At 37.9% G+C, this 22,440-nt stretch overlaps 1 protein-coding gene across 1 annotated transcript in view; it reads right to left on the bottom strand.

The window, feature by feature from the left end:
- The window catches only part of LOC139935239 (protein CBFA2T1-like), a 110,721-nt gene extending 89,348 nt beyond the window's left edge, over positions 1–21,373 (bottom strand). The window contains exon 1 of the mRNA XM_071929748.1: positions 21,301–21,373. The gene's annotated coding sequence lies outside the window, so the exon portion shown is untranslated. The remainder of the gene's footprint in view (positions 1–21,300) is intronic.
- Positions 21,374–22,440: the final 1,067 nt, after the last annotated feature.

The raw sequence follows: 22,440 nt of genomic DNA, 5'->3' as shown, positions 1-22,440 counted from the left end.
GGTTTCCAACTGTTAAAAACATCCTATTTAACTGACGAACCACGTTGTCACATGACCAGTGCCGAACCTCTTTTCGTGGTGCTTTTATCACATCGTCGTTTGAGCGGATGAAACAAGAACAGCGATCCGTCTTGTTCTTGAGCATCCAAGAACACACCGCCCGAACTCGGCCTATGAGTACGTAACTGTGAATGTACACAGGACTTATTGTTATTCAACCAGCCTTGATTGTTTTTTCTCAGAAAAGCATATATGTTCGTCCTGTAAAGGGGTTATGCACGAGTCAGCAAGAAATCCTAGAAAGGCCTAAACATTAAAATTCATAAGCTACATTTCAATGGTTGTGTATTTTACAAAAGTTTGTTTTTGACATTGTGTACAACTTTATTATGAAATGTTCACAGAATATTCTCTATTTCAAAATGGCTGCTTTTACCGACGCCTTATTGATACCGGTTATGTCTGTAGACTTTGAAGGTGCTGATATGGAAAACCCCCTTCCTGTAAGTTCCTTTATAGACACTCCACCCAACCAGTCTCTCCTTTAAAGAGCCAATGTTCACAACTTTTATGAGTTTTAGCCAACAGCTTTTTTATCTGCTGGTGTTTACCAATATCCCATTAGTAGAATAAAGAAAGACAGTTCTCTAATGAATAAACTCTACCTGGCAAGTAACAGCCAATGTTATATCTTAAATTTGGTCTGTGTATTCAACAGTGAGGTCTACGTCATCCTGTTAAAAGGGTATTACATGATCATCTGTTGCAGCGCCCTCTAGTAACAGGTTTTAAAATGTACAAATTTTAGATTTGAAACTTGAAATGATCTTAATGGTCTACAGTTAATATACCATGATTAATTTTCCATTACCTATTCAAAGAAAAGTATGTCTTCATCAGAAGGTATCAAATTATGTTTAAAAAAAAATACAAAAAAATAATAATAATAATTTTTCCTAAAACACATGCAAAATTGATCACCTTTGAGCTATCTTGTATTGTAGGTATTTACCCAAGTGACATTTCATATTAGAGTTAAAGATGCTATGTCAGATTTTAGGCCCCAAACATTAAACAATAGATTCTTTCGAGTGAATAGTATTTCAAAGAGTATTACCCGCTCTAACGAAAAAAAGTTTAACTTTTACTTTTAATGGTCAGGAACCACGACAAAAATTTGGAATGTTGCTTATAAAACACATAAGAACTGGTCTTGTGATATATTGTCGGGATCCCAACAAAAACTAATTTTGAACACTTTATTTCACTGCTACAAATAATTGGCGGACTTTTTCGAGCAATGGCTCAAATGAAAGCTTGTAATTTTCTAGACCCCCATCAAAATACCTATTGAATTTTAAATCATAATGTTTGGGTCAAATCGGCCCAAAATCTGACGTAGCCTCTTTAAGACCATTTACATGGCCAGTAAGTTCCTCCAATAGCACCTTCCTATGGTTACATTAGGACTGAAGATAAATCATTTGGTTAAGCTAAATACTGGCTGAGAAGAAATCAAAGAGGTACATCCAGAAGATGTGTGTATTATCATATTGCTTTTATCGAATATGGATCTGAAATGTCATCATTTACAAAGGATATCACAACTGGTAGGCCTATGTTCTAAAATGGATTGTTGTCTTTGTTGACAAACTATGCAGTCAATTTCTCTGATGAAGCTGCTGAACTTTTCAGATTTAACATTTTGTTTACACATTTGAATTGTTGCACATTGCTTTTAAAACCACAAAATATTGATGCAACTTAACTGATTCAACAGATTAATATACAAAGTGAAAGAAATTATGAGAAGAAAAAAACACACAAAAAACATTTGGCTACTTCAATATAATAAATTTATAGCTGTGCTGTATTGACCTACACTCTACAGAACCATATAGAAAGGCTTTCTCCATGACAGAACTAAGACTATAAATAGCTTTTTCTTGTCGGTGCTAAGTTTGCAGGGACAATATAACATTTACAAGTTGAGTGCAGTCTAAATGAGTCTGTCCTTGCTGTCAACAAGCAACTGGTTTTCAGATTACTGTATTAAGCTAAAATTATCCCACTCTCCATCAATCACTACTTAACATGTAATTGACATACAATGTAGGAAGGAAGTTAAACCCATCAAGCGAGATGCAACTTTAATCAGTTTCTTACACAAAGTATATACGCATGATTGTTATGGATCAGATCTGCTGTTGTTTTATATGTAAGCTTATTGAAGCATGATTGTTGTGGATCAGATCTGCTGTTGTTCTATATGTAAGCTTATTGAAGCATTTAAAAAAAACAGAACTACATGTATGTAACGTAAATTTCTTAATAAATTGTCCCCTGTTCAAGATTACATAATACATATGCTAGGAGGAATAAAAACTATAACAATTAAATTTCACCAAAAGAGAATAATTATATCTCATATAAACTAAACTGGGAATACTCAAGATCAGTATCAATGAAGCAGATTGAGGCCATTCAGTATTATCCACGTTTTAAGATTTAAACTCCCCCACTCCAATTTTACTTTTTCATTTAAGGTGATTGATCTCTTCAATTTATTTAGGACAGTGTGATACTCTAAGTGAAGCAGAACCTCCAATTAGCTTTCCTGGTGGTACTTGAATGAATTCCCTGAAAACTGTATTCCCTTTGGTTCACACAGGGTTTCTTCATGCAAGCCTGATTTAAAGGCACTCGACACTGTTGGTAATTACTCCAAATAACTATCAGCATAGAACCTCACTTGGTAACGAGTAATTGGGAGAGGTTGATATATAGTATAAAACATTGTGAGAAACGGCTCCCTCAGAAGTGACCTAGTTTTCGAGAAATAAGTAATTTTCCACAAATTTGATTTCGAGACCTCAAGTTTAGAATTTGAGGTCCCGAAATCAAGCATCTGAAAGCACACAACTTGGTGTGACAAGAGTGTTTTTTCCTTTCATAGTTATCTTGCAACTCCGACGACCTATCAAGCTCAAAATTTCATAGGTTTGTTATTTTATGCATATGTTGAGATACAGCAAGTGAGAAGACTGGTCTTTGACAATTACCAATAGTGTCCAGAGTCTTTAAAGGTAGTGTCTTTGATTGTTCTTGTCAATGTGATGTTAATTTAGGCCACACTATCAGACAAATACGATAAAAGTGTGTACTGTTGCATTATATTTCCAAGGTGAATATAATCATGGAGGTATAAATTTAAAAAACCATTTTGACCCACCAACCCACATTTTCAATAAACACAAAACTATAAATCTGATTGACTCCTACGCTAAGTCACCATTAAAAGCATCCTTAATCGTACTAGATAATGTGCATACTAAACCACCTTCCCAAATGCACAGTCTTTAGACATAATGTGCATTTGAACATGGAGGGAGTAGGTTCCCAATGCTACCATCAAAATGAGGTTTATACATCATCATGGGGCAGTAATGCATTTATGCCCCCTTTGAAGTCATGTAGAGAAGTGATGTCATATTGCATCTTTCATCAATTCCAAATGCTAACTATTTATTGATGTGGCACCAAACTGGTCTGGTTGCCATATGGTTCCTTTGATGTCTGCTGGCTTAAGTTGACCTCAAGAGAAATGGGGTAAATATAAATAAACATGGGAGGGGGGACCATTAATATAAACAAGTCCGGATATACAAACTTATGTTATGGATTTACGTTCCTTACCTACCAACTGCAGACCTGATTATAGTCTGCCCCAGAATTAAGAAAGTGCATACAATAATAATAACAGTATGGAATAGAGGGGTATATCAAATATTTGGGAAATTGAACTAATTGAACTTAAGTGGGTAACGACATTGTACAACCCCACCCCTTCCAGTTTATTACAAGCAGTTGGTTACTTCTCAAGGTCAATTGTTTTCAGCAAGCTGAAAGAACTTGGTGACCTAACTGACCCCCAGGATTATTCCCACACATTGAAGCCATCTGTGTGTTTTGATAAACAGTGAAATACCTTTCCCATACCTCTCCTGCCTGTCAGTTTTTAAGGGTAATGAAAACCCGGTCTAATCAAAGACTGTTTTGTTTTAAAAAACTTGCTTTAATGGCAACCATTCACATTGATACAAGCAATGTGTGACCCCACACACTGATCCAATCCCAAAAGCTTACTGAACCTATTCCCATCTGGAAGTAATTGTCTGCTCTTCAAGAAGGGCTGGACAACAAAAAATCCTTTGGGGATTTTCACCAGACATCTTGGAGCTATCTCATTTGCAATCAAAATCTAAGATGCACATCTACTGTACTAGTATTGGTTCTGCATTATCAATCAAAACAATATTAAAGCAATATTCCAAATGGAAGGATCAAAAGTGTACATTCCCCCATTTCCACAGCTTTGAAATAACTTTGAGAAGAGATTTTCAGCATATGCAGCAAATCGGTTTTCTATGTGGAGTACTTCGCAATATGTTATGTTCACCTCCACCTTTCAACAGGCAAAACTTAAGGAATGTTCAAGTCAAGAGCATGTGCGTTGAAGATAGAATGGCAGCAAACATCTTGCAGAGCATGCTCTATCCATTGAGTTGTTATTACTTAGACCTTCATAATATTCCTCTTACAAGTAAACAACTCCTTAAAGTAGTCTCAGAAAGTTAGAAAGTACATTTAGTATTATATGTGCTGTAGACGTAGAAAACTTGAGAAGCTTTGGATAATAAAATTTTTGGGGTCCAAACTCTCATATAAAATCACAGGTTTTCCTTTGAATTTGAGTCAAGAGATCCGCTTCGACTTGACTGCATGTTTCAGTTGAACACAAAGTTCTCTCCTTGTCAAAAGTATTTTACGTATAATTAATGGAGGAAAGATGTTAGAAGGTTGTTGTGAATCTTGTTTAAAACCAAATGTTTGTTTCGGTTTAACACTATTGAAATAATAATAATAACAATAAATAATAATAATAACCGTATTTATGACGCGCCTTTTGCCAAAGGATACAAAGCGAGTGGGGCGAATTTTGAGATATAAGACCTAATCCCTAGGGGCGAACCCCTTCTCTTTTCGATAAGTGCACTTGGTTCTTTTACATGCGTTTACACAACACATGGGACCAACGGCTTTACGCCCCATCTGAAGGACGAAGCAATGGTTATGTGTCTTGCTTAAGGACACAAGTGTCACGGCTGGGGATTCGAACCCACACTCTGCTGATCAGAAACACCAGAGTTTGAATTTGGTGCTCTTAACCGCTCGGCCACGACACTCCCACAAATGCAATTAAGCACCCACACAAATTTGTTTTTTTGACAATGTGTCATTCACATGTTAAATTTTTCATAAATATGTTAAAATTTATTTAAATCTTGATGCACATCAAATAGTCGGATGTGGAGGGCTACACCCTCTTGCATTAGTGTGCGACTGTTATGATGTCCAGAATCAGAGCAAATAACTGGACCATGGAGAAGTGTAGTGGGCTCAGGTGCAGTAGCCAAACCAACACTGACTAGCTTGTGAAAAATTGATTAAGGCCACAATCAATGGAATCTAACACCTACATTGTTTACACATATCACAAGACTCTATATCAGGTTGGAGCAAAGATGGGCAGAATGGAATGTTTTAAACACTCACTGGTTTCAATCAGACTATGTTGAGACTTATTATTCATGTCGGTATTTGGGTTTTAATTAGAAGGGTGAGAAGTAGAAAACAGGAAGATCTTCTCTTTCCACTGATTGGTATTCAGATCAGCTATTGGAGTGAGTGTCTTTGGTTGATTGTGAATGCATTCAAGCAAGTTACTCTTGAGATGCAGGATTAAAACACATCAAAGATATTGTCTATAGACCATGAAACCTGTCACATCACGTTCACAAAAAAAACAACAGAGCCTGGACTTCCTGCAGGCACAAGTTGTACACATATAAAAGGAAGGAAACATAAAATCTTATATTTTATGGATATTACATGGCCTGGTGTTTATCTATTTTTTATGAAGAAAGGGGGTTCACCTGTAGTGTTACTTACGTTCCCGTGTGGGAACGCATGGAAAAGTTACGCAAAGCCAGTCACTGTAACTTTCCCTGTGGCAGCGCTCAAGAAAAAGTCCAATGTGAACATGGCTTAAGTTATAAAGTAAATTGTTGATTTGCAAAATTAGAAGATGGTATAAGTGATATCACCGAAAATGAGAACACAACATTGCCCCTTTGATCACTAGTTGGTGAACCCACTGGCTTCTACACCAATTTCTTCAGATAGGCCAGGGCCTACACTTTACATGTATGAATACTTGCTCACTCTTTACAAAAGAATTATATTTTGTATCCCAACCTACTATTGATCTAGATTGTAAATGTTTGGCATAAATTGTGTTGCTATCAATAAAAGGCAGGGTTCCTTTATACAGGGCAGTAAGCATTTGAAGTGTATGTACTCATTGGCACATTGTCTATTATCTGGTCAAGGTGTGTATCTTATCTCCTCATGAAGGCATGGACCCCTTTACTCTCATCATAGAGTACCAGATGGGCTCCTTCAATGCACTCATACAAAAGTAATTTCCTACTCTTGTCTCTGAAATAAAAGCTTGATATTGGATGCAAGGATACCACGCAGTCCAGACCTACTGTCAATCACTGGCTCGGTACATCTGTCTTCTTAATACTTTATGATTATTCTGAATTCCAGGTATTCTATCTCTCAAACTAAATTGTTTACAGGATGTTTTCAGCAAACGATATTGCTTTTTCGGCGTGTGCCGAAAGTACTCAGTCTTTCTGATACGATTGAAACTGGTTTTCTGAAGTACACCTGAAAGGTAACAACAGGTCAGGACTGAAAATAGGTCAAAGGTTCAGGTTCGATGCCTTGTTCTAAGTTCAAAGGCTAAAGACCTGAGGAGAAGGGTCATTGTTAAGATGGACCAATTGACCTCATCACAACATTATCAATTCATGCTCAGTTTGATACTTACAGCCCTGCACTGTTGCATGTAAACCTTAAGATTAATCCTAAGTTAGGCAGGTTACTCGTTCTTACTCGAGATAAGATTAATCCTAGTGTTTTGTGAAATCGACAGCAGATCTCAAATCATATCTAGGTCAGTTTCAACAAGTGAGTAGAAGACATTTTTCATGAAATCGAAAGAAGACTCGCTGTACTCGTTTCTAAAGCTTTCTCAATGAGGTCATCACTCTTTTATTAGAATTCCTTATGTTGCCTTATTAGGGGCCTGCACTTCTCAATGAAGCCGGCCAGGTTTTACTCCTGGAAAACATATCCCGTGTAGATGAGCATAATCAACATTGAAACCTAGTTCTTTTAGTAAATAGCTTATATGACAGCTGCTGACTACCATGGGCAGACAGCATAAACAGGGACCAAATTCATGGCTCTCCTTACCGTAAGCACAGAATCGGCGCTTACGGAAGCAGGGAATTCTATGCTTACGGCAAGCGTATTTCGCATTGGTATGGTTGACTGCAGATTGCGACACAGCGTCTTGTAAACCATTATGTGTTATGTTTAAATGGGTCTTATATTTCAAACATAGCTCTGCATAGCTATTACTAGATAAAATAAGGTGATACCCTCAGAAAAAGTGCTAAACAACAACTAAAAAAGCCTGGATCCACCTCTAATATTTGTGTCAATCAGATCTCAAATCGTAATGCTTTACACCAGTATCAAAGCGCATTATTCTAATAAAACTACCCTACATTTGGCCATAGACACTCCTTAAACCATCTCAACACTATTATTTTAAAGACAGTGGACACTATTGGTAATTGTCAAAGACTAGCCTTCACAGTTGATGTATCTCAACATATGCATAAAATAACAAACCTGTGAAAATTTGAGCTCAATCGTTATCGAAGTTGTGAGATCATAATGAAAGAAAAATAACCCTTGCAACACGAAGTTGTGTGCGTTTAGATGGTTGATTTCGAGACCTCAAGTTCTTAACACGGTCTCGAAATCAAATTCGTGGAAAATTACTTCTTTCTCAAAAACTATGGCACTTCAGAGGGAGCTGTTTCTCACAATGTTTTATACCATCAACCTCTCCCAATTACTCGTCACCAAGAAAGGTTTTATGCCAATCAATAATTGTTTTGAGTAATTACCAATAGTGTCCACTACCTTTAATGCTGTTATTGTAAGTTGATTAACTACCATTTACGATACCATATAAAAAAATCAGAATTGCATACTTATACAAAGTTTTTTATGATAATGTGATTATAAGTCGATGGTATGGTCAGTATAGACTTTTTTGTGATTTGGTGAAGGTTAGCTTGTGTACCCTAAAACCTATTGACAGACAAGATGCAGGCAAAACATGTAATAACCATAGAGCAAGTCAAACGGACGTTAAGTCTGACAAACATGGACAAAGAAATATTCACAGAAGTTACTAAAAGCATGATGATTTTATGACTTTGAATTTGCATTAATTGGTAAAAGTCAGAGTTTGTTAGTAACTGGGAGACTGCTTGATTTAATTACAGGTCATAACAGTAATTCCAGAATGCAACACCATGCTCTGCAACACCATTTGATATGATATTTGATTGAAACCATCAAAAATATTTCCTTAGCAATACTACTTGCATTGTACAAGCTGAACACAGACTCCAAATTATTGTGTCATTTTTTGTAGTATAAAAAAAATCTCATTGTATTGGGTACTCAAAGCTGTCAGTGTGCAACTTTTTTCAGCATATTCCAGATTTAATTAATTTAAGTTCCCTTTAAAGGGTCTATGTAACTTTTGTAGGACAAAAAACACAATGTCCACCTCTTTTAATAACTGTGTCGAAATGTTGCATAATTATGTCTGTCTGATGTCTACTACAGTTACGTCCATTCCTCATGAGATGAATTTGTTGTTACTCATTTACAAATGTATTTTCATGACATTTTTGTACTCATTTCTCAAAAACTACAGCACCTCAATATATAATATTTGAAGGGAAGCTTTCCACTATCATTATCTTCAAACCCTGTAAGTTTAATGTAAATCTATGGACATTTTGAAAAAGTACCCAAATCCTTTAAAGGCACTGGACACCTTTGGTAATTGCCAAAGACTAGTATTCTCACTTGTATTGTTGTATCCCAACATATGCATGAAATAACAAACCTGTGAAAAGTTTGGACTCAATTAGTCATTGAAGATAGCAAAAACAACCCTTAAGCATAAATTTGTGTGATTTCAGATGCCTTATAAAAGGCTTTGATATTTGAGTGAGAATCTCGTTCTCAAAACTACGTTACTTCAGAGGGAGCCGTTTCACACAATGTTTTATACTATCAACAGCTCACCATTGCTCATTACCAAGCGTACCAAGTAAGTTTTATGCTAACAATTATTTTGAGTAATAACCAAGTGTCAAAGTGCCTTTAATGAGTAGACCAACATTCAGATGAAAACACTACTCAGAGAATAATGGTAGCGGAATGTGTGAACAGTAGTGCAGCATGTCCCTGTCACCCGGAGTCAATCACCCTGATTCTATGAACTCTACTCATCAAGGCATCTTTAGTCTCATCATTCAAGATACCTTGCCCACTAAGACACAATATCCAAATGGTAAAACCACCTGCCCTTCCTGTGCCAAAGTCAAATAATCACAACAATATAATTGAGTAATTCCCATCCGATGTTGAATAGATCTGAGCTGATGCAGAATTGATGTTTCGTCATAATGGAATGAGCAAATGGCACTTCTTTCTGTAACATTTATCTTCCGTGTCAAGCACCAAAGACAGCCCGGCAATAAGACGTCGTTCCAGGCACCAGGATTGCTGAGCAAGGAGGTCAAGTTAACTCTTGTGCTTTTATTTATTTGCCTCTTAAAATGTTTATGTTTGTGTCAGAATTAAGAGGTTTTTTTTTTCAAGTTTGAAATTTATAAAACTAAAAAGGTGAGCCTAAAGCCATTGGACACTTTCGGTAAATAGTATTGACAAAGGGCCACACTTCGTGTATCATAACTTCTATATAAAATAACAAACCTGTGAAAATTTAGGCTCAATCGGTCATCGGAGTTGGGAGAAAATAACGGGAAAACCCTCTCTTGTTTCCGCATGTTTCAAGAGAAGTCTTTCACCATTACCTTCTGTAAACCCTGTAAGTTATTTGTAAATCTGTGAACTTTAAAAAAAAATTCTGTACCGAAAGTGTCTAATGGCTTTAAACCATTGAAAGAGGGAAATTCAAAACCAACAAAACTTCAAAAATTATTTCAAAATGTTAGAGTTTTTGACAGACCAAAGTAAGTGCAAAAATACTATCAGTTTGAATATGAGGTACTAAAATTTATTGATCACAAAAGCTTTCAAAAATTTAAATTCTCAGTGTCCTGATAATTTATGACCCCAAGATCAAATTTCATCAGAAAAAATATTTTACACCACATTACCTTTTTTTTTTTTTTTTACAGCACATCCGATATTTGCTGGTATGTTCCCAAACACAATGTTTTATATGTTGTCTATGTTTAAATGACACCAAATGTTTACAACACAAAGGAACAATGTTCAAACACCTGCACCAGCATATGATTGACATACCTAATGTTGATAAACAACACAACTTGGCTTCACTCCAACCACATAAGTTCCTGTGTGGTATACATATGTGCTAACACCTCATTCACACCATGAAGCCAGCTGAGTGAAAGTCACTGCACATGATATTTAGATCACTCTGCCACCAAACAGAACATTACCTGGGCCCAATTTTATGGCTCTGCTTACCGTAAGCACAGAATCGGCGCTTACGGAGGCAGGGAATTCTGTGCTTACGGCAAGCATATTTCACGGGTTAGCGGCGAATTTTGGCTTCTGCGCGTGCGTACTCCCCATTACTAGGCATTCTAGGCTTACAAGGCTAGCGCAGAAATTCGGCGCTTGCCAGATGCGGGGAATCGTGATCGTTAAGCGCAGAATTGGGCGGTAAGCAGAGCCATGAAATTGGGCCCTGGACAAGTGAGCCACCACAGATCCAGGTAGCTTTTTCAAATGAAAAGTTGCATTTGAAGCAAGATGAAATAAAACGCAACATGGTAATTATTAACAACTATCTTTCACAAACCAATTCAAGGTCAGTTCAAAGTAACAAACATCTAACATGTGATGTCAATGGGTTTGTGCATACAAGTTTAAAATCTTACAACAACAGATCACCTAAGTTAAGGTCAATAGTGACAAAACATATCATATTTAAATATTTCTAGAAAAGAAAATAGAGGAATAACTCCCATTAACTGGTTTGAGTACCTTCCTCCTTGGTTTGACCTGAGAAAGCCACTCTTTCCACCCCTTTTCAAATTAAAACAATCAGTATTTCCAATATTAAACATCCACATTAGTTTACCTAATGACATGATCACTGCAAGAAGAGATCATCATTTTATACACCACACGTCCAGTCCTTCACCAGCTAAAGTTTAAATTTATCTCCTCCCCAAACTTCAGAAAAGCCCTGATTCTGGATGCCACCCAATGGCCAGGATTCTTGGTGGGGATCAAGCACTGGGGAGGTGCACCTGTGGACACCTGTCTCCAAATAAACCCCCACTGGTGGCCTCATGACAGACGACTAACAGGACTCCTAATGTTCACTTACAAATCCATCAACAACTTTCTCTTTGGTAAAAAAGAGTTCCAAACATCTGTTTGAGAAAGGAAGGGACATTAATAATACTGGCTTTCATTGGCACGGACTCAGAAGACATGTGTAATGAAACAGCACAACTGTTTTTCTCAATTTGTATGTTGCATTAAAGACAGTGGACACTATTGGTAATTGTCAAAGACTAGTCTTCACAGTTGGTGTATCTCAACATATGTATAAAATAAGAAACCTGTGAAAATTTGGGCTCAATCGGTAATTGAACTTGCGAGATAATAATGAAAGAAAAAAACACCCTTGTCACACGAAGTTGTGTGCGTTTAGATAGTTGATTTCGAGACCTCAAGTTTTAAACTTGAGGTCTTGAAATCAAATTCGTGGAAAATTACTTCTTTCTCGAAAACTATGGCACTTCAGAGGGAGCCGTTTCTCACAATGTTTTATACCAACAACCTCTCCCCATTACTCGTCACCAAGAATGGTTTTACACTAAAAATTATTTTGAGTAATTACCAATAGTGTCCACTGCCTTTAAACCCATGGAGATATAAAAACACACATAGGCGTGGTCTCTGTGATCACTGTGGTCCAGTGGTTAGACTGCAGGTCTTGCAATCACACGGTTGTGGGTTCGACTCATACAAGCTAACCGCTGATTTCACAATGACAAGGACAAGTATTGCCGTCTAGCATCTACTGAATCAAAATTTCTTGATTTATGCAATTCATAAATCATAATCCATAGACGTTAGGCAAATGTTTGTAAGAGTAATAGAGTATGGCTGTTGCCAGCTAGGTGTTTGTATCAACTTTTGGGAATTTTCTGAGTTCCCTTGATGGGACGATCATCTCCCCCAACCCCCCCCCCCCCCAAAAAAAACAAAAAAACAAAACAATAGAAACAATACTATAACATTTCAACTTGCCATGATCCCAGAACATTGACCATGCTTTGTTTCATTAATGAGTGGCAACATCTACTTTAATTTTTTTTTTATACACTCAGTCTTTGCAGCATTTATGTATGACCATACAATGAACTTCAAGGGAAGCTAGGTACATATTTGGTAATCACTTTTAGCATTAATGCCAATAAAAAACTTACTTGGTTAGAAGAACAACCACGTTCCATCGTAAAATGCATTTTGAAAAAATCGTTTCACTTTAAGCATAAATGTGGTTATGAAAAAAGAAAATTATCACAAAAAATTTGAATCTGAGAAGCAATACTGACAGCAACGCCTCTCATTGTGTACTCCGATTACAAATTATTCTTCCTGGTGCGGGACTTAATTCCTCCAGATGTTCAGCGATTTCACAAAAAGGTGACCACCTTTTGAACTGAAGTTTTAATAAGTTGCTTTTATTATAGGCCTTTCTATATTATATTTTCATAAGATTTAAAAATGATACTTTTCAAAAAACCAAAGTAATACTTCCCTTTAACTATCAACTTTCAGAAACATTGCACTATTTTGTTATCAATAGAAATAGCAACGATTGGTGAAAATAGATTGCCTAGCTGCATCAATGTTTTCATTAATAGCATTAATCCCGTCAGGCTCCTGCAACTAAACACACTTTCCAAATGTCAAGCTCCAAATATAACTCTTTTCAACTTCTTTACTCAACCTGAATTAAAAGAATTAACAATCTGTCAATAAGCAGAGTCAGCTGAACAGGAAATCTCAAATCATAAATGCCCCAAATGTTACCTCAACACTCCCTTCTCAATTCCTTTAATACCAAGGCAGACAAATAGATTCCCTCTGGATCACAAGATCTTTGACCTACAGGGTGGAGTCTGTTGATGGGTTTTTAGTCACCGCCTTTAGACCACCTGTACAATTATTATTTTTGTTTGTTTTGTGTACCATGTTTGAAGTTTCCCACAATATTTCGTTCACTCAACTGCCAAAAACAGTAATCCCAGCATTTTGAGATATTCAGCAAGATTTTCCACTCATCCCAATATAACCCAAAAAATGTTTCTTTCAAATCACTGTTACTGTAGTCTACTACGCTCAAACTTAATGCGGCAGTATTGTAAGAGTGTCCACGCGCATACATCACTGCTACATACACATTTTTTAAATGTGGTGGCACATTTAAGTGTTAATCCTTGTTTTCTCGACCTCAATAATGCAAAAAAATGAAACATAGTTTATTTGAGTGGATGTTTGATATTAGCTCCCCTCCATATTGGAAATTGACAAACTAGTTCATATGGTGAAGCATGGAGCAAAGGTGAAGAGACTGAAGACCAAAGACCACCATCCAATTCTCCAAAACCAAGACCACTACCAGAATGTACAAGACCAATACCACCACCTAAAAGCCGAAGAACACAACAATCGGCCAAAGGCTGCAGACCAAGACCACCGGACAAAAGGCTGCAGACCAAGACCACTGACCAAAGGCTGCAGACCAAGACCACCGGACAAAAGGCTGCGGACCAAGACCACTGACAAAAGGCTGCAGACCAAGCCCACCGGACAAAAGGCTGCAGACCAAGACCACTGACCAAAGGCTGCAGACCAAGACCACCGGACAAAAGGCTGCGGACCAAGACCACTGACAAAAGGCTGCAGACCAAGACCACTGACCAAAGGCTGCAGACCAAGACCACCGGACAAAAGGCTGCGGACCAAGACCACTGACAAAAGGCTGCAGACCAAGCCCACCGGACAAAAGGCTGCAGACCAAGACCACTGACCAAAGGCTGCAGACCAAGACCACCGGACAAAAGGCTGCGGACCAAGACCACTGACAAAAGGCTGCAGACCAAGACCACTGACAAAAGGCTGCAGACCAAGACCACCACCCAAAGGCTGCAGACCAAGACCACCACCCAAAGGCTGCAGACCAAGACCACCACCCAAACACCCATGACCAAGACCACCACCAGAATGTACAAGACCAATACTACCACACAAGGGCTTAAGAACACACCGTCCAAAGGCTGCAGATCAAGACGGTGACTGCTCTATATTCCGACATCCCTATGTTCCGACACCCCTATGTTCCGACACCCCTATGTTCCGACACCCCTATGTTCCAACACCCCTATGTTCCGACAACTCAACCTATAATCCGACACCCCTATGTTCCGACACCCTTATATTCCGACACCCTATGTTCCGACACCCATTTATTCCGACAACCAAAACACCCCTATGTTCCGACACCCCTATGTTCCGACAACCTGCACCAACATTTTGTGTTAGCAATTTTTCAAGAAAAACGGTGCGAGTATAATCTATATGAAAAGTTTTATTCTGCAACTTTGGTTTAGTAAGAAGGGCTGAGTAAATTGGGGGGGGGGGGGGGGGTAAGACTTGATTATTTGTTATTATTAATTGTTAACGTATTATTATTACTTGTATTATTATATAAAAAAATTGGGGGGGCAAATGAAAGAAGTTACACATCGACGCTAAAAACGCAGCGGAGAGTTGTAATTTTTAGAAATTGAAGGCTCATATCACGGACACGCATCTAACAAAGAAAATTGTAAAGTACCAAGCATTTTCTTGTGGGCTTACTCGGGGAGCCATAACTCATGTTTATAACCACAAAACAAAAGCACCAAATTCATGTGTGATTCAATTATCTTAATTTTGTTTCAATCACTTTAAAAAAACAATGGAAAAAATTCAACTGATGAATGTTCAAACTTATTACCGGCCAAAACCCGCCGGGAAACATGTAATACAACTGGTGTTTTTGTTATTGGTCAACAGAGTAATAATGTGCGAATATAACTTGTCGGAACATAGGGGTGTCGGAACATAGGAGTGTCGGAATATAGGGGTGTCGGAACATAGGGGTGTCGGAATATAGGTTCAGTTGTCGGAACATAGGGGTGTCGGAATATAGGGGTGTCGGAATATAGGGGTGTCGGAACATAAGGATTGCGGAATATAGGCTGAGTTGTCGGAACATAGGGGTGTCGGAACATAGGGGTGTTGGAATGTAGGTGTGTAACCATCAAGACAACTGGCCAAAAGTCTGAAGAAAAGACAACCACCAAAAAGGCTGCAGGCCACAGCACAAACGTCCAAGACCAAGACCATCACCAGAAAGCCTAATACCACATAATCTAAAGGTTGTAGAACACCACATGACGTTCAAAGAACAGTGCAAGACAACCACCCAGAAGGCCAAAGACCAACTCCACCAACCACCCAAGACCCCAAAATGAAGATCCTGGAACAAGATTGAGACTTAGAGATCCTGTATTGCTCAACCTTTTGACCAATCAAAAAATATTTCACCTGTGCTCAACCTGTAGACCTACATGTACAGTAATAATAGAGGTCCATTATGTGTACTTTACTGTCATATTACAGTTTTAAGGATGGCACTATCACACTACCTTCATAAGAGGTGCAATTTATGCATAGAAAGAGAACATGGTGCTAAATGTAATCAGTGTGTTATATCTGTATCAGGACTGTCTGATTGCAACACTTCTGTTGCATTCTGATGATGGGATTAAAGGAGCCAAACTGTGCAAACTTTCGCACCTCTATTTGAACACATTATATTCCAAATCTAAATTTCGCACCTCTATTTGAACACATTATATTCCAAATCTAAGCAATCTAGATTGCCAATTTTCACTGATGACTAGTACACATTGGCGCTAAGGAGTGGCATGCTGAGTGCTGTGATAAATGCCATGATAACAGGTGTTTAGTCTACAATAGCCAATCCAAATATGACAACTACAACAGGTGATGGGGTACCAGTCACACAGGGACTGTAGCACTGGCCTTGAATCACAAGCAGGGCGCCAAGTAAAACGCTATAATAGGCCCATCACCTAAGGTGCTGGGCCCTGCACCATACCGTGTGATCTTTTAATTAGCCCCCCCCCCCCCCCCAAAAAAAAGTGCCAGTAGACTAGTCATCAGTCTGGTTGTCTCTTTATTGGATCACCATGGTAACAGAGGCTTAAACAATGGATGCTGAGTAAGCAGCAACAAGGTTTAACAGTTGCACAATGGTTGTTTAATCTGGGGGATTGTATTCAAAATTAGAATAGTACAATGAGCCCACCATTGCTACCACTAGGTCTAGACTATAGTAACCCACAGGTGCCAACAATATACTGGCAGTAGACAATGCTAGCGGTGACTTAACAAATAAAATGATGATGTGTTGTCTGTTGGCGTGATGTCTCAAAGCGGCAAAAGATGACATATCAGATGAGAATAGTCATATTTATGGGGGAAAGGGGTACAATACAAGTTGATTTCAGTAAAAAGTGATATATTTGAATTCCCTGAAAGATTCTTCTTCAGTGTTAACCATAGTGAAAACTATTTAAACTATTTCACTTGAGCAAGTTTTAATAAAATAAACAAATTGTAATTTTATGACTTTTAAACACTGCGGAAAACGAAAGAACAATGCTCTGCCCGCGATACAAGCTAATAGATATAGCTTATGCTATGGTAGGAAACGCAATAATGTACAAAGCAGTTGTTGTTTTGTACAATGCAGGGGAACTTTGTTGTTTTGTACTAACATTGATATTTTGTTTTTACTCTTTATTGGTTATGACTGATTGATATAACGCATTCCTCTCAACCTGTCCAGGGGTTGATTTCACCATGGATTTTCTTCCTCCATGATTTCACAAAGATAGTCATAACTAGTAGGTATTAAATGGCTAGTCCTAAGTTAGTACAAGCATCAAGGGACACGTAACTTGTCCTAAACTCGAGATAAGATTAGTCTTACAGGCAGTGGACAATATTGGTAATTTCTCAAAATAATTGTCAGCATAAAACCTTTCTTGGTAACGAGTACTGGGGAGAGGTTATTAGAATAAAACATTGTGAGAAACAGCTCCCTCTGAAGTGAAGTAGTTTTCGAGAAAGAAGTAATTTTCCACGATTTTGATTTCGAGACCTCAAGTTTAGAATTTGAGGTCTCGAAATCAAGCATAACGAAAGCACACAACTTTGTGTGGCAAGGGTGTTTTTTTTTTCTTTCATAGTTATCTAGCAACTCCAACGACCAATAAAGCTCAAATTTTCACAGGTTTGTTATTTTATGTAAATGTTGAGATACACCAATTAAGAAGACTGGTCTTTGACAATTACCAATAGTGTCCATTGTCTTTACCTCTTTGTGAAATCCACCCCAGGCTTGGAACTCTGCTCGCTGGTCCTTGCTCTGTGATGTATACCATGAACTAGTTGTGATTCAATTACTCCCATGTGTAGTGGCAGTTTTATCTTGTTGTCAAACAAGTACACCAATTTTTCTTTAACCAAGTACTTATCAGCAAGTAAGGTTTGGGATAACACCATGTGGATATCTCTTTTTGAGTAGTGTGCCAAAAACTGTTTTAATGATCAAGTTACCTCAATCCTTCCTTCTTATTTCCTGGTAAAAAAGTACAATTTCACCACAAGCAGCCAGTATATAAATAAAACATCTGTATATCTAGGTCGTATCATTAAGGGGTGGTACAACCATTATGAAGTTTCCTTCCTCCATTGATGCAACATTGGCATTTAAACAATACAGCTGCTCAACTCATCCAACTTTCACAATTGTTTTCTTAAAAATATCCATGACAGAATCCAGATAGGATGATGCAACAAAAATGTTTGATTGTGTTCATAACGTTCTCACAAGTAAGGAGACCTAATAGAAATGTTTCAGAGAGGATCCAATTTGTTGAAAGTGACAAAAGTGTCAAGAAGATTACTTGGTCAGGAAGTTAAGATCAGTTTCTTTACGAAGGAGTGAAAGCCGTTCTCACCAACACTGAGTTAAAGTACAAACTTCAGGAAATCTTTTAATTTGATCCAATAAAGGACAGAGCAGGTCTCATTATACAAGGGAGAAAACCCCAGCTGCTGTTTAAGTTTCTCTGGCTTAATGACACGTTACAACAACTGTGCAATGACACATGAAAATGTCAGTCACAATCAAATGTCATGTACAAGTTATGTGGTAATTAGTAACTGTGAATGTTTGTCACAATGCACTCATCATCAACAAATAGATGAATCATTTTGCACATCACAAAAAAGTACACACCAGATTCTTCTTAAAGCCATTATACACTTTCGAAACAGAAACAAAAAGTTCATAGATTTACAAATAACTTAAAGGGTTTACAGAAGGTAATGGTAAAAGACTTCTCTTGAAATATTATTCCATGAAATGCTTTACTTTTTGAGAAAACATTAAAACAATTATCAATTCTCAACTACGAGAATTACGGATTTATAGTAAACACGTGTCATGACGCGGCGAAACGTGCGAAAACAAGGTAGGGTTTTCCCGTCATTTTCTCCAGACTCCGATGTCTGATTGAGCCTAAATTTCCACAGGTTTGTTATTATATATATAAGTTGTGATACACGAAGTGTGGGCCTTGGATAATACTGTTTACCGAAAGTGTCCAATGGCTTTAAAAACATATTATATGTAAGTTTATTCTATGTTTCAAAGTTACCACTTATGTTTGTATGTGGGCTGCAGCTCTAAAGAAAATAATAATTAATGTCAATCTTCCACCCCTGCAATTAAGTTGGGCTTCAAAGATTTAAAGTCACCTGGAAATAGAATTTTTTTTCTTTCAAACATAAGAGTATATGCTTACGAACAATAAAACAATTTTTGTAGAAATTGTTTGTCACGATTTATATGTTTAAAAAATATATAAAGTTGTTTGGGGGGCTGACTCCGCCTACCCCTTTTGTGACGTCAATTGAGGCAGACTTTGCCTGCAATGCGTATAGTAAACACACGTGCAAAGTACATGTACGTCCAAGTTGTGAGTTGGTACATTTCAAAAAGTGTTTTTCTGCATTCAGCAGCAATACACCTGGTCGGCATTGCCGGAAATTTTTACAAACTCACGACTTAGTCGGTACATGTACTTTGCAATTGTGTTTACTCTACGCATTACAGGCAAAGTCTGCCTCGATTTACGTCACGAACAGCGCCCTCTCGGGTCGGGGTCTACTCTTAAATTTGTAAATAACATAAGAACTGATTTTGTAAAACCTTAGTTAACTGTTTATTCACATTCCACTCATCAAAACACATATATTAGTGACAAAAGCTTTATTTTGAAAAAATACCACTTCCAGGTGACTTTAAGCACCGTGGGTACATGATGTCTTTGTGTTCATTTCATAAACAACAGTTTGAAATCCACTAACTGGCAGTTATCTCAACGTTTATTACCATTCATAAATACCTCAGACAGTTTTGCTATTCCTATTGGTGGAGAGCGCGTCAAGTGGGTGTTGAAAGAAATCATTGAACAATTATAATTTTTGCATTTATTTTACTTTTTGACCAAAAAGTGTTGATGTTTTTTGACTGAAAAGGTATTTATGAACGGGAATCAAAGTGTGTTAAATCAGTTTTCAACTAGTGGTTTGAACCTGCCGAGGCCTGGTTCTTGATAATTTACCTCGACTTTGTCTCGGTAAAATGATTAAACCCCAGGCCTCGTTGGGTTTAAACTACTAGTTGAAAACCCCTTCACTACACTAAAAACGCTGTGTCAATGATGAACAAAAAGTGTGTGAGTGTGTTGAATACAAGATCCAGAAAAAGCTACAAACATTTACAAAGAGTGTACCCATGGGGGTGGCCTTACACTTTAACAATTCTCACTGCCCATCAGTGCAATTAGAAAACCTTTCACTTTTATTTCTTGAGCCTGAATGAAGAATAGCCTCATTCAGGGGTGGATTTCACAAAGGTAGTCCTAATTTAGGACTAGTCCTAGGCAATGCTAAGAGATAGGACTGGTCCTAAGTTAGGACCAGTAACTCATCCTAACTAAAGACTGGTCCTATCTCTTAGCATTGCCTAGGACTAGTCCTAAGTTAGGACTACCTTTGTGAAATCCACCCCAGGTTTGCCTTCCTAGCCATACACAAGCCAAACAAAATGTTAAAAAGAAAATTGATTATGGGTAACATAAATTCCCTCAAAAATTCTCTTAAATAAGTACACAGCTCTGTGGAGGAACTGAGGTATTTAATTTACATGACACGTCAATACTCGATCAATATTTAATAAATTCACAGCAAGTCATTATTGGGAAATGTGCAGGCCCCCTAGTTAGCAGTGACCCTACCGAGAAATGTGCTGTCTGCACAATTTATGAATTGAGCTTGATATGTGGATGGGGAGGTTGTCATGATTTGTGGTTTGTACTATTACATTTGATTTAGGTCATGATGGCGCATGTCCTTTTCCCTGAAAGTCTCCAGACTTGCTCAAAGCATTGTTTAATAAATCAAGAGCGTTCCTGTCTACAGAAACATGCAAGTTAATAAAACAATCACCGTATACTTTTAAATATAACAGGACAATTATCTGCAGATTTGTTTTAGCTGTTTTGTACCGCAGCGCAGCGAAACAGCTCTTGTTTATTTTATTTTTTATATATTTTTTTATATTACTGTTGAACACTTTCTTGTCATTGAAATATTCAATCTGTGAAACGTGCAGTTTATTCATAGAATGAGAACTGAAATCTTTACTCTTTATTGGATGTATTTATTCATGAGCATTCTGGAGATATTAAGTCATAAATTGAATCATCCTGCTTCCCAAGCACACATTCACACACCCCTATACCTAAATCCAGGAAAGATTTCATCTCTTAGACTCACTCAGCGGATTGTCATCAGGCCCCTCCCGCAGGTGTGTTAATATTCCCTTGCTCTCAGCTCGGCTTGTTTAAGACAGAGACATGTCCGCTGATGATGAAAAGACGGGGTGCTGAAGTATGTACAGCTGGCCAGCTGCAGACTGTGATTATGCCCTAGTAGTCAACAAATCACCTGAAAATAGCATCAATGGGTACGCAACACAGGCTTAATCAGTGCTGTACAAGCGGCTCCCTCGGGTGGCCAATTGCAGGCAGGTTCGATCCACCCGCATCACCTGGCTTTTAGATGTGTTTGTCTTAGTGCAGGAATTAAAGTACAGACAGGGTGGATGGTGGTTACAATTATATTTGAGGGGAGGGTCCTTAGATAGTTGGCAACTTTTTGTTGCTTTGTGAGCGAGGGCGCTGTACACTGGGACAAATACATGTTGATGTATGCATGTTTTTACTATCTGTGAAAATTAGGTGCCATATTATCTATGAATTTGTTTGAGCTGTAGTAACAACTGATGGTTTTTGAGACAAAGGCAGCATAACGTAGTTGTGATTCAGTTGCAAGGGTGTGCTAGGTTCTAATTAATAACTGTTGCACACACAGCCTTTATGAACAATGCAAGGGCACCACTATAAGCAGCACGCCCCCAAGGGGAAGTGCAGTCTGCATAACATTAATACCAGCATCCATAGCCTACCCCCTCATTTGTTAAATTCGAACCCCACAAAACCCCCACAAAACCCCCACAAGGTTGAAATCTATCCTCATGCAAATGTGTTACTGGCGGGCATCAACTGATACAAGTCTTGATGAAATGGGATCCGGGCACCAGTGTGAGATGAGTTGTTGTCAGTTGGATCAATGCTAGGATGACATAATCCAATCAGTACACTGCACAGCCCAAACACAGCTTTCTTTAGAGTACACAACACACTTGAGAGTAGACAAGATTTCAGAGAATGGTGTGTGCAGTAAATCAATCCAATCTTCAGCTTATTCTAGCAACTGAATAAATAACAATCATGTTGCAAGACTTTTGTTTGAAATTAATCAAACGCTGTCTTGCTAGAAACCTAGGATCTTAAGTTTGCCTTTTGTCAATCATAACTGGGACAGCTACTCTACTTCTTTTACCACTTTTAAAGG

The sequence above is a fragment of the Asterias amurensis genome, chromosome 3 (genome assembly GCF_032118995.1).
Source record: "Asterias amurensis chromosome 3, ASM3211899v1".
NCBI classification, from domain to species: domain Eukaryota; kingdom Metazoa; phylum Echinodermata; class Asteroidea; order Forcipulatida; family Asteriidae; genus Asterias; species Asterias amurensis.
The sequence above is the reverse complement of the archived record's forward strand: the minus strand, read 5'-3'. Positions and strand labels throughout refer to the sequence as shown.